This window comes from Tamandua tetradactyla, chromosome 19 (genome assembly GCF_023851605.1).
Source record: "Tamandua tetradactyla isolate mTamTet1 chromosome 19, mTamTet1.pri, whole genome shotgun sequence".
Classification (NCBI taxonomy): Eukaryota; Metazoa; Chordata; class Mammalia; order Pilosa; family Myrmecophagidae; genus Tamandua; species Tamandua tetradactyla.
In genome coordinates, this window is record NC_135345.1 from 71,476,030 (window position 1) to 71,488,601 (window position 12,572).

The 12,572-nt window shown below is 44.1% G+C and overlaps 1 pseudogene; it reads right to left on the reverse strand.

Moving 5' to 3' along the window:
- Positions 1-6,062: 6,062 nt before the first annotated feature.
- Positions 6,063-8,059, reverse strand: LOC143663421 (kelch-like protein 21 pseudogene; annotated as a pseudogene).
- Between the last annotated feature and the right edge of the window lie 4,513 nt (positions 8,060-12,572).

The window sequence follows — 12,572 nt, forward strand, 5'->3', positions numbered from 1 at the left end:
GATGGTTAATTCCATGAGCCAACTTGGCTAAGGTATGGTTGTCCAGTTGTTTGGCCAAATGTGGCCTAGATGTTGCATAAGATATTTTGTAGATGGGCTCAGCATCTACATTACAGTCAGCTGATTTTCCCCAATAATATGGGCAAGCCTCATCTGACCAGTTACGGATCTTAAATGCAAATAACTAGCCATGCCAGAAACAAAAGGAATTCTGCCTCAAGGCTGCACCCTCTACCCCTTCCTGAATTTCGAGTCTGAGGAATTCAGACTCAAGAATTCAATGGCACCCTCCCTGGAATTCCCAGTCTCTTGACTGTCCAAATTTGGACCTGTCAAGTCCCCACAATAGCATGAGCCAATTCCTAATAATAAACCTCTTTACACACACACACACACGCACACACACACACATGGCTGTTTCACTGGAGAAGACCCTGACTGATACAGGAGGCAAAATTGTGTAGGTGGCTTGGACCCAGTAGATGGAAGTGGTACGAAGTGGTCCGATTCTGGATCTCTCTTGAGGATAGAGCTGGCAGGATTTGCCCAGGTACAGGAAAAGACAGGGGAAGGATGACTCCAGGGTGTTGTATCTGTGGAACTGGAAGCACTGAGTGAGCCATTTCCCTTTAGATGATCCTCAAGGTCTCTCCTAACTCTGAGGTGCAGTAACCTGGAGAAGCTTTTTCCTCTTCGTGGTGGAAATTTCCACTTATTTACAAACTATTTTTAAACTATGTCTGAAGACTGTAAGTCTATGCTATCTCTTTTAAATTCTTTTCTCTCTTTTGAAATTTTACAATAAAGGAAAGCTAGTTTATAGGAAGGACTGTATCTGGTGGTGACCTTTACTAATCCATTTTTTTGGAGCTAAACTTATTTTTATTAGTCATTTAAACGGTGAAAGAGGAAGGGCAAAGGGAGGGGCTCTTTGCTAGTATCTCTATACCTAGAAGAAAGCTTTAGATGATAATCATAGCTCAACAGGCATTTTTTCAATAAAATAACCTGTTTATTGCAAATAAGGTTCATTCTTTATTCCACATATAAGCTTTTTAAATATCCTGAAATGACAACGTATGATAAAAAGTAAAGCCAATGAATTAATGACTTTATAGATACCTTTTTGTTCAATTAATAGAAAAGAAGTATATTTAACATCAAATTGTTAAACCACCCCTGAGAAGTATGAATCAGGACTTGTTCATTAAGTTGGCTGCAGTGGGGTAGAAAGAAGTGCAGGCGGAAGGATGTATGCAGATGTGTTCACCTCTCCATTTGATGTGCCATTGTATGTGCACATCTCTTGGCTGCACCTTACGAAAATAGTTAAATAACTCAATGGAAACATACCTTTTTGCTAATATTCAGTATAGATCTAATAATGAATTCTCTTAGGCACATTACACTTAATGCACTCTTGCTTTATGTCTCATTTTTAAATTAGGCATTAAGAGTATGTAGAATTTGCAACTCTGCCGATATCTATAGAGGCTTTTTGCCATTTTTGTCTTTTGTGAAATTTCTATCCCCAAGAAAGGCAGGAATACATTTTTCCCCCTGACTGAATTGGTGTCACATGTTCCTCATTACCACAATACTCACAGCTTTGGGACTTTGAATTGGTAAATATCCATGAAAAAGTAGGATACATTCTGTTTGATCTCAATCACATGAAAATATATGCGCAGTTGTGTATATACACATACCTGCCTAGAAAGATATGTCAAACTGCAAACTGCTTGTGATTCTGCATGATTTGTTTTATGTTCTTTGCTTCCTGTGTGTTTCAGTATTCTATCATGCACAATAACTTAGAAATTTTTTAAATATATATTATTTAAAAAAAGAAATCCACTGTGGTTACTTATCTTTTGGAACCTAAATTATGTTAAATATCTACATTTCTTGTAGATAAAGCCTATATTGAATTGCCAGTGACTCAGAAATGATCTCATTGCCAGAGGAAAGCAGAAGAACCAAGATGGTCCCAGGTGCAGAAACAGAGAAACTGCCTGAGCTGAGACTCTCATTTACTAACTCTGGTGGTGCCAGTCAATCAGCATTCCTTTTTCTGGTGTTTTACACTGCCTAGCCCTATGACGAAGAATTATGGCTGGTGGAAAATGGAGTCAGACAGTCCTCTATGCAAAACCAGATTCTGTCAGCATATCCTGAATCTATGTTTGTTACTTAAAAGCCCTGACCTCAGGTTTCCCCATGCATTAAATACCTATTATTCAAAATTGTGAAGAAAACATACCTGAAGTATGCAACTCCATCCCTAGAATACACGCTGAACGAACGGTTGGCAGCACCCTGGAACCCCAGGACACATTAGTCTGACATCCTATGGGTAGGCTTATTCCTAGGAATGGATCGATAAAAGTGAACGGTGTCTTGCTGGAAAGGGGAATGCATACAACAAGAAAGCCATAAAAAGAGGGCTTTTATTAAGTAGGAGAACTTCTGAAATCATAAAATATAAGCTACTTTATAGATCAGCTTTAAATGCTAGCCACTGAATTTTCATAACTTAACTTGTAATCTAGCCAGAATCTGTCCCAAAGTCAGTGTGAAGACATCAGCAAGGGGAAGTAAGGAGGCAAGGGTTAGAAGCAAATTTCTAAGGTCACCCCTGACCCTGGACCACTCACAGGGTCTGTTGGCTGGCAGGACAGGCTGTTCCTGAGGCTGCTGCCTCCTCCCCCTTCTCCATCCTTGGTCTTTCAAACCACAGACAGTGTCCTGGTAGGTGGGGCATGGGTAGTTCTGGAGAGTTGACAGAAGAGGGATACAGCCTCAACCTTCTCTTCCTCCTTTGCTAGGTCACACCCAAACCAACTGTTAACTGAGGAGCCACAGAGTGGGGCAGCATAGCTGTCAGTCACGGTGAAGGGGTAAGAAGAAGAAAAGGAGAAGGAACCAGGACACCGGCTATTCTACACAGCAGCCCAGCCCATGATGAGCTTCCAAAGAGGAGGCCAAGCAAAGGCCCTACAGTGAGTACAGGCAGTGAGTACGCCTATGCCCCAAACCCTGGAGCCTGGATGCCATTGCTTGGGCGAGCGAGAACCAGAAATGGTGATCTAGACAGGAAAACAAGGGAACAAAAAAGTATCCAGTCCCAACCAAAGAGTTCTACTTCATGCCTCTCCCTGTAAGTGACTGCCCTTGGATCATCCATGACCCAGACAGCCATAGCCTGGGCTCATGGGTTGCAGGAAGAACTGCTGTGAGGGCTGCTTTGTCACTACATGCTGACAGCCCCTACCCTACTTCCTCAGGCTGCTAAGGGCCCTCCAAGGGGACAGGCCTGGGGACATGGACAAAGTCCAGTATCCATGCGGTGGAGCCCCAAGAAAGGGCACGAGAAGCACCTTCTGAGATGGGAGGGGTAGGGCCGTTGGCACCTAGCTCTGTACCTGGTATACAGCCAGGGCTTAATCAACTCTGTGCACACACATCCCTCCTTGCCCCAGAAGAGCAGAAGGGAGTGAGACCAGGCATGGGCCCCTCCCAGTCCTGCAGCACCCCCTGATGCTGGGAGGAGATAAGTCATCAACAGGCAGATGGTTCAGGCATTTGCCTGCAGAGCCCAGCAGCCGCCCACTCCACAGGTAAGTAGGAGCTGCAGGGAGCCATCTAGGGCTGAGAGCCGAGCCAAGGGGGTAGGGACAGTGGGGGGCAGGGGCACTTCATCATCTCAGGAGCTCACACTGGGAGTAAAGGGATGAAAGAAAGCCTTGGGAAGCCCCTCCGCCAGCCCCAGGCAGAAGAGCTCCAAAAAATCAGAGGACTATCTCCAGCCAGGGGTCTGCTCCCAGCAAGTGGGCAAAGCCCTGGGGACCCAAACAAACCAACCACCAGGGGCACCCCCAAGTCCAACAAGCCAGGTCCATGTTTCTCCACTGCTCACAAGTGCACATCCCAGGACTGGCCAGCTGGGATCCCCTTACAGCTCCCCCAGTCAGGAACCCCCAAAGCTGAGGATAGGCCTTCCTCCTCATACCACCCCCCACCAGCCCTCCCACCAGTGGACAGTACACAGTAGGTGCTCTTTAATGACCGGGAGGCAGTATAACCCCAAGGGAAGGAGAGGAGTTCATGGTGAGCAGCCACTGTTCCAGATCAGCCAGGGTCTCCTGGAACAAGATGGTCTGACCCAATGGCAACAAAATGGCAATGAAACACCGACACAGACCAAGACAGCGGTGGGGAGGGGAAGGGTAGGCCCCACCCCCACTCGATAGCTGGGGCTGCATTTAATGAAGGCAGCGAGGCTTTTTCCAGAGGACAGGGTGTGCCATCTTGTCATAAAGAGTTTCAAGTACAATTTCTTAAGTGATGGTCCTACAACTTCTTTTTTTTTTTTCCTGGTGAGAACATACCTCTAAAAGTTAGGTCACTGGGAAAAGGCTTCCACGGGAACCTCATAGGTCCTGGAGCTGGGGTATTCTCTGGAACTCCTGCTTCTCAAGCTGGCCCAGAGCTTCCAAGGAACTGTAAATCCCCCCACCCTGTAGAAAGCTTTGGCAATGGGCACTTTTTAAATAGACTTAAAAGTCAAACAAACCCACCCGTTTTTAGCTTTCCCTCACTTTTCTAAAGGGTCAAACTGTAGACATCCCAAACCCTGGAGCTTCCCTAAGACACTCCTGCCCAGGGCTTTCAGGGTAAGCATCAGGATTCTTCACTTGCAAACACAGCAAAGATGCAAGTGTAGAACCACTGCTACCCACGAGCAAACGTCTTCAGTGTTTGCTTGGGCTGGGCTTCAACCAGACTCCCAGGGCCTTACCATCAGGCTACAGCCTTCCACTGCCACTGGAGGCCTCCACTTGCTCCTCCATCAGCCCAAAAAGAGGTCTCCCAAGCTGGGTGACTAGTGGGGACAAGGAGACCCAGTATCCAACATGGCCCAGCATCCTCAAGACACAGGACACTCAGCAGGGTCCTGGAGACTCTTTTGAGGTCACACGCCTATTAATCTGCTTACTTGAGTCCTTTAAAAAAGTACAGACTCTTGGAAACAGAAAATGACTCTGGAAACAGGAGATGCTAAGCTAAGAGATAAAATCCAGAGTTTGGCCCGGAGAAACTAAGAAAGGACCCTGGAATCAGAAGCTGAAAGTAACAACCTGGGAGCAAGGACTAGCAGATGCCAGTCAGGTGCCTTCCCAGCTGACAGAGGTGTTCCAGATGTCAGCAGCCTTTTTCCGAGTCCAGGTATCATCTTGTTGATGCTTTAATTCAGACATTTGCATGGCCTTAAAACTCTAAATTTGCAACCTAATTAATCCCCTCTGTAAAACCCAATCCATTTCTGGTATAATGCATTCCAGCATTTAGCAAACCTAAATGGAGATATAAGGAATATGAGATTTTTTTTATCCAGGAGAAATGGGAATGTTCTCATATTAATTGTGGTGGTGACTATACCAGGAGTCACTGATTGTACACTTAGGTTGGATTGTATAGTATGTGAATAAAACTGGTTTTAATAAAAATTAAAAAATAAAAAAGTCCTGCTTCATGCAGCCTTGGGCCTGAGCTCACCCCCAGTCGGCCCCACCCCTGAGAGATGCTTTGGTGCGAGACCCCAGCAGGGGCAAGGAACTAGACAGGTAGATCACCCATCCACCCCCACGCCAAAAAAAAAAAGTCTTGGAAGGCTGCTGGCTGCCAGGTCTGCATAGAACGTGGAGTTTGGAACCCCACAATAGTCAGCTTCACCTAAACCCCGATGCTACAGGCCCAGATAGGGGAGCAGATGGCTAAGAACCTGCAGGAAGGCAGGCCCAGGATATTCCCAGGCCTCTCGCTGGGGATTCTTCCACTCCTCCTGTTCTGCTACAGATGGGAGCAGGCGGCAGCAGCAACAGGGAGATGTGCTACATCAGCCAGCTGGGGGGGACCATCCCTTTCCACTGCCAAGGGAGGGCCACTCCCAGTGGGTTTGGGCTCCAGCATTTGGGGCTTCCAGCTCCAAATGCACAGAAACTTTCCAGGCCACAGAGTCCAAGACTCCATGCTCTACCTGGCAAGGTCACTGCCTCCCTGAGGCAAGAAGTACCAGGTTATCTGAATGAAGGCCTGCCCTGGGCCAGGCCTGAGCTAATGCAGTTCATCCATATGGTGTTGCTGCTGCTGCTGCCACCAGCTTGAGTCCACATCACTGCCACTGCTGTCTAATTCAAAGCTGCACCAGTCCAGGTGTGTCTGGGACATAAACTGGCGGAAGATGCTGATGCTGCCATGCCAGAAGATGAACTCTGGATGTCGCCACTCTCCATGCCTGCATCTCAGGGTCATATACCTACACCACCCGAGAGTTCACACACCTCCACCACCCAGGAGTTCAAACGTGTTGTTGTGCCAGCCAAACACACAGAGCTTCCCTCCCAGACAGCCAGGCTGCCCCCAATATGCACCTGATTCATAGAAGGGATCTTGTCCCACTCATTCTTCATTGGGTTATACATGTTCACCTCAGCAAAGTCTTCCCTGAAGTACTCAGTTAGGAGTTCCGGTCTTGGGGGGGGAGGGGAGGGGAGGAACAACGATGGGTGCTGGCCACTGGCCACCAGGGACCACAGGTCCGTGTCCGGGTAGTTAGTAGCACCGCATCACCCTGGCCTCCTTGCCGGCCAGCGAGCCGATGGCATAAAGCTGGCAGCAGTAAGGAGTTGTAGAGCAGCTGTCCACGGGGAAGGTCATACTATGGGCCACAGGGCCTCCCAGAAGTCGGAAGTACGGTGGTAGCACTCCGTGCTGTCGGCGACCATCACGTAGGGCAACCTGTTCAGTACGGAGGAGCTTGGGTACTCGCGGGCCTTCAGTATGTACGCCACCTCAGTCCACACTCATTCACACTCTTGTACCACCACACACAGTTGTTGCCACCCATCACATAGATGTCATGCAGCACCGCAATGCTGTAGCCTTGGCCCCAGGTGTTCCGGGAACTAGGCCAGGCAGCACCACTGACCTGTCTGCAGGTTGTAGCAGTCGAGAGTAAGGTCGTCACAGTTCTGGTCGGAGCCGCCCACAAGCTGGAGACTCTCCGCGAGGCGGGTGGACGTGCGGCCGCACACGGGGCAGATCCGGCTCTCCTGGAGGCGTCAACGCGCCTCCCGGAGGTCGCGCGCCTCGCAGGCTGGGCGTGCCTGCGCCGGCAGGTAGGTACACGGCGCACGAAGCGAGGCGAACGTCCTCCAGCAGCTGCAGCCAGTGCGCGGCCGAGGCTGCCAGACGGTGCGCACCCAGCGCAGCGCCAGCTGGTAGACCGTGTCCTCCTTGGACACGCAGAGCGCGTCGTCGCGCGGGGAGCGCCTCACCCCACGTGGCGGGAGGCCCTACGCTCTTCTGCCAAAGGACTCGGGGAAGTCGCCTCCCTTTCCAGGCAGCTGGCCCGGTTGAGTTGCTACTGCAGGAAGACGCCACAGGCCTCCTTCACAGCCCGGAACTGCAGCGGGTCGGCGGCACGCAACAGCGGGTAGACATTGTAGCTACTCGCCGCCACGCGGCCCCTGCAGCCGAAGTCGAGCGGCTGATGTAGGGTGTGGGGCTGCTTTCCCTGCAGGCGCACCCGCTCGGCGCGGCTCTCACGCAGCTACCCAGCGAACATGGCACGGAAGTAGGAGCTGGCCGCCGGCAGCACGGCCGGGTGGTTCGCAAAGTCGCGCGGGTCTGCTGCCCCTCGACAGTCAAGTGCAGGAGCTCGGGCTTGGCGCGGAGCTGGCTCCGGGCGTGCGCGGGGGCCGAGAAGGCCAGCAGGGCACCTGTCGCCACCGCACGCTGCCGACTCAAAATCACTTTTGAACTCGTCTTGTGTATTTATGGCAGTTCTTAATGCTCGGAACTCCGAGAAGTAACCACCTCTGAGTGTGATCCAAAAAAATAACTATCCGTCAGAATTACTCATGATTTCACAAAGTAAATTTCATATTTGTGGAACAAAGAATGGGTTTAAACTGAATAAAATCTGATATGCTTTATAAGCCAGTTTCCTTTTCTTATATTTTATTTAGATGTTTGGTTGTACCTCGGGCTTCATTGTTGTTTATTGTTTGTTATTGGTTGTCCTTTTTCTGTTTTTTTTTTTAATGAATGAGCACAATGAGGTAAAACATTCTTCAGAAATATTTAGAAAATGTATTAGTGTTCAATAATAAAGCAGCTGAACATTTATTTAATGCTGAGCTATGCGCTAAGAACTTTAAATAAATGTATCTCATTACTTTTTCAATAAACCCACAAAGGAAATACTACTATCAACCCCCATTTTCAAATAAGGAAAGTGGGGCTTAAAGAGAAGTTTGTTTGACTATTACCTTTGATAAAGTAAATTGTGGAAGTTAAGATTTGAATATACTGCTGATTTCTAACTCAGAAAATTTCCTGTCCCCTAATATCTTGTTCAGGATCATGGGCACCTCAACTAGGTTTGGTATGAAGAAGCCACTCAGGAAATGTTAGTGGAATGGAACGTTATTAACCATTTAACCTGTGGGAGATTGACTTGTACCTCCTCTTCTCTTGGGGTAGAAAAGTCTGTCATATTTAGGGCCTGAGAATATGCAACAATTTCAGAGAGAAGTCAAGGTTGTAGAGTCTTGGATACTATTCTGCCACGAACAACTGATCTCTTGGACACTACTTAATCTCAAGCACTTCATTTAATGACCCTGTAGTGTTGGAGTGCTCTCCTAGTAATTCACAGAGCTGCAGCTCAGTTGCTATTCTGAGAAGAGGATCTATTTGCTCTGGGAACAATGAGTACCTTTATTACTCTTAAGTCCTTCGTAAATCACTTTAAAGTGGAATGTGGACCCATAAAATTACTTTCATCAGTCAGTAAAAGTCAATTACTGACTGATTGATCAATAGACATTGACTGTATTTGACTTAAACTGAAATATTTGACTTACTTCTTAGAGTAACTTTACAGGGCAGGGAAAATTACTCCCATTTTGCAGAATAGGAAACTGAATGGTTGAATAAGTTGTGCAAGGTTTTAATCAGGTCTGGCAACTCCCAAAGCCCAGCCTCTTTCTATCGTATCTAGTGTAAGAAGTTAAAAGATCTTTTTGCTGCCAGCAGCTTAAAATCTATGGCAGTGAGAGGATCTTCACAATTGGAGCATGAAGGAGAAGGTCACAGATATCATGATATGGGTTCTCTTTCAAGGAAAAAAAATGTACTTACACACAAATACACAAATTCTTATATCCAATTTTATGGATTTATAGACTCCCAGATTAAGATGCCATGTTTTAGGGACTAGAAGAGGGATATAGAGGGAAAAATTAAAAAAAAAAAGAGATACAATAAAAAAAATCGCAAACATGCTCAGAAACAATTGTAACTGCAGGAAAAAAGAATTGTCGAAATAAGTAGAAATGTTGAAGTAAAGGAGGAAAGTCAGGAGGGGCCGATTTCAAAATATTTTATGAAATTAAACACATTTTTTCTGCTTTAAAGAAAAAAAGTTTTCTTTCTTGATCCAAGAGTTTTATTTAAGTTTATTTATTAAGAGTTTATTTATTCAATAGCTTAGCTGGAATTTAGAAACATAGATTATTTTGTGACCAGTAACTGCTCTTATGGCAGAGGGATCAGGGTAAATAGATAAAGCAGTCAAAAGTGTGGTTTAGTGGCAACTCCCAATAACCTATATGGTTAAGGCTAAAATAAAAAATCTAGCTCTTGGTGAAATAGCACAGGCAGAGACCAGGTCATCTAACATCATAACACTCATTTCACCCCTAAGTATACACTGTCCCCCCTAGCTTTCCTATCACTTGCAAATTCATTTCAACATTCACACAGTATAACTACATACAGTGTTATTATTGTTACTCATTTTCTACAAAATCAGATAAAGACAGCCAGACATTTTGAGTAGATATAGCATTGCACATCTTGGATACATCAAACTTAAAACGTATCTCTAGCTTAAATTAAAGTCAAATATTCTGGTGTACTTTTATTCTTAGTGGCACGAAATGGGGTGGGGTTGAGGGTGGGAGCTTAAAAATGCAGTGTAATTTGGTCCAAGACAAAGGAAGGACATGGTACCTTTCATTGCCTTGGAAGGAAAGCAATTGTGCAACCACCGGATTGAACTGATGTATAGAAACCAAGTAGGATTCAACTTTTAGCATTAAAATTCAAACATTCTTACTTTTTAAATGCTAGCATTAAAATAAGCAAACATTACCACTACAAATCTTTTCTCTCATAAGGCATAAGGGAACAGGAGAATCCAAGTTCAACAAAAATAGCAAAGCTTGCCCCAGTCAATGAAAAGGATAATTATCCCATTTATCTAGATGTGAAAACATTTATTATGGAAGATCAGATTTTAGGAAAAAATCTATAACATGATCCCTTCAGTTAATTTCTCAACTCATATTTTCTCAAGGTTGACCTAGCATGAATAACTGAGAGTTCACTTGGCATTTTGCCCAGCTCTTCCAAGACTCTGAAATCCAAGTTTCTGAATTTCAAAAAGAACACTATGTTTTAGTAGTCTTACATAATACAAACCAAATCAAATCACCAATTTGATTCATTAATATTGTGAGTGCTATTTTCAGTCCCCCCAAAAAGTTAATCATTAACTTTCATTCATGGGTATTTAGAGATGGAAGGGATCTTAACCATATATAATATTATGTTGAATAAAAAGATAAAATAATTGACATTTTGTATTTGCAAAATAAAAGGCTATATATTCCTACATGATTGTGTACTATAACAGAAACTTTATTTAGATTCATGGTTACAGCTAACATTAAGTGAGAAGGAAATTAAATTTCCAAAACTTTCCAAAAGTCTCTGACCATAATCTTGAAAAGTAGAATTACTCTTCTCTTTATTAATTTCCTTATGTTTTTTTAGAGCCTCTGCTAAACACACAAGTTTCAGCTGTTAATTTTAATTCTCTAGAAACTTGTGATTCTGAAAAATACTTAGCAGGAAATGTATCAACATATTACTGATCCCTTTGTTCAGTTACACTCTTCCAATTTCTCTGATATACGACAGACTATTGATTACATTATTCAGAAAATATTTAAATTATTCTGAAAATAATTTAGGTAATAGTAGATTATAAAATGCTTAAGTGTCCTCCTCTGGGAAACAAGCAGAAGGCTCAAATCCCTACTAGATATATTTCATACCCAGTAAAAGGAAGAAGGAATAAAAAGAATGAACAATCACTTGGTATCTACATGTTGGTTACTGTGCTAAGAACTGGGTTGTATCTGCTATACCATGAAAATAAATCATTCTGATCAAAACTTTTAGTTTTCTCTATTATAAATACAAACAGAAGCAGATTTTTCTCAAAGAATTATCCAAGCAAATGCTTCTAAGTAAACTTTGATCAAATCTATAAATGCAAGACTTGTATAATTAACTAGAGTGAAATAAATTAAATCCATAAAAGCAATCTCCAAACTTCATATAAAAGCCTATTGTTTCAAACCTTTTCCTCCATGTGTTTAATCAAAGTATCTAACAAAGGAGATAAATTTACATTTCTGCTTGCTTCTTCCTATTTCCCTGATCATCCCTTCAACAGAAATGATTTTTTTTTTTTTTTTTAACATGGGCAGGCACCGGGAATCGAACCCGGGTCCTCGGGCATGGGAGGCCAGCACTCTTACCTGCTGCGTCACCGTGGCCCGCCCCAGAAATGATTTTTAAAGGTAAAATAACAATAATAATGATAATGACAACAGCAACAACAAAAGAAGAAAGAGAAAATAATAGTATTCAGGAATATTCCAGTTTATTTGACTAGCTTCTATATAATGGGATGTTGTTTACACCATCTTAGAATTTAACACCACATCCTGATTTTGGCATGTGCCCTTATTATAACTGAGATTACTCTTTACAATGAATGTAGTTGAGCATTACTGTGCCTTTCTAAACCAGTCTGGCATCTAAAAACTCAAAATTATCAACATTCCTATCATTTGCTTAACCTCACTTCTAGTTTTGGTATTCCAGTGCTAGGGGCCACAAGTATCAATGATAGTGCTCTCTCTCTCGCTCTCTCTGTTTCTTTCTTTCAATTGCTCTTAAGTTTTCATTTTAATCTGATTCTTTTGACAGCTGAGCACATGCTAGCTATCAATAGTGTTTGTTTGTTTGTTTTTACATGGGCAGGCACCGGGAATCGAACCCGGGTCTATGGCATGGCAGGCAAGAACTCTGCCACTGAGCCACCGTGACCCACCCTATCAATATCTTTTCACATAAAATAAAAATGGTAGCAGAGGCCCTTATAAGGAACAAAATGAAAAAAGCAGATGAATAAAAATTCTGTCTGCCTAAATGCTCTTGCTCAATGCTGTCCTTCTTGGGTATAGGTGGATCCTCATTAATTCAGTTTCATTTCAAAGTCTCCAAATTGCAAGGTTAGACAGAGAAGTAAAAATAGTTATAATCTGAAAATGCCAATTTATAAATCAACCTACTACAAAATCTGTCCCCATTCAAACATTTCTTCTCTGGTTTAACACCAATCTATATCATCACTCACAAAGTTC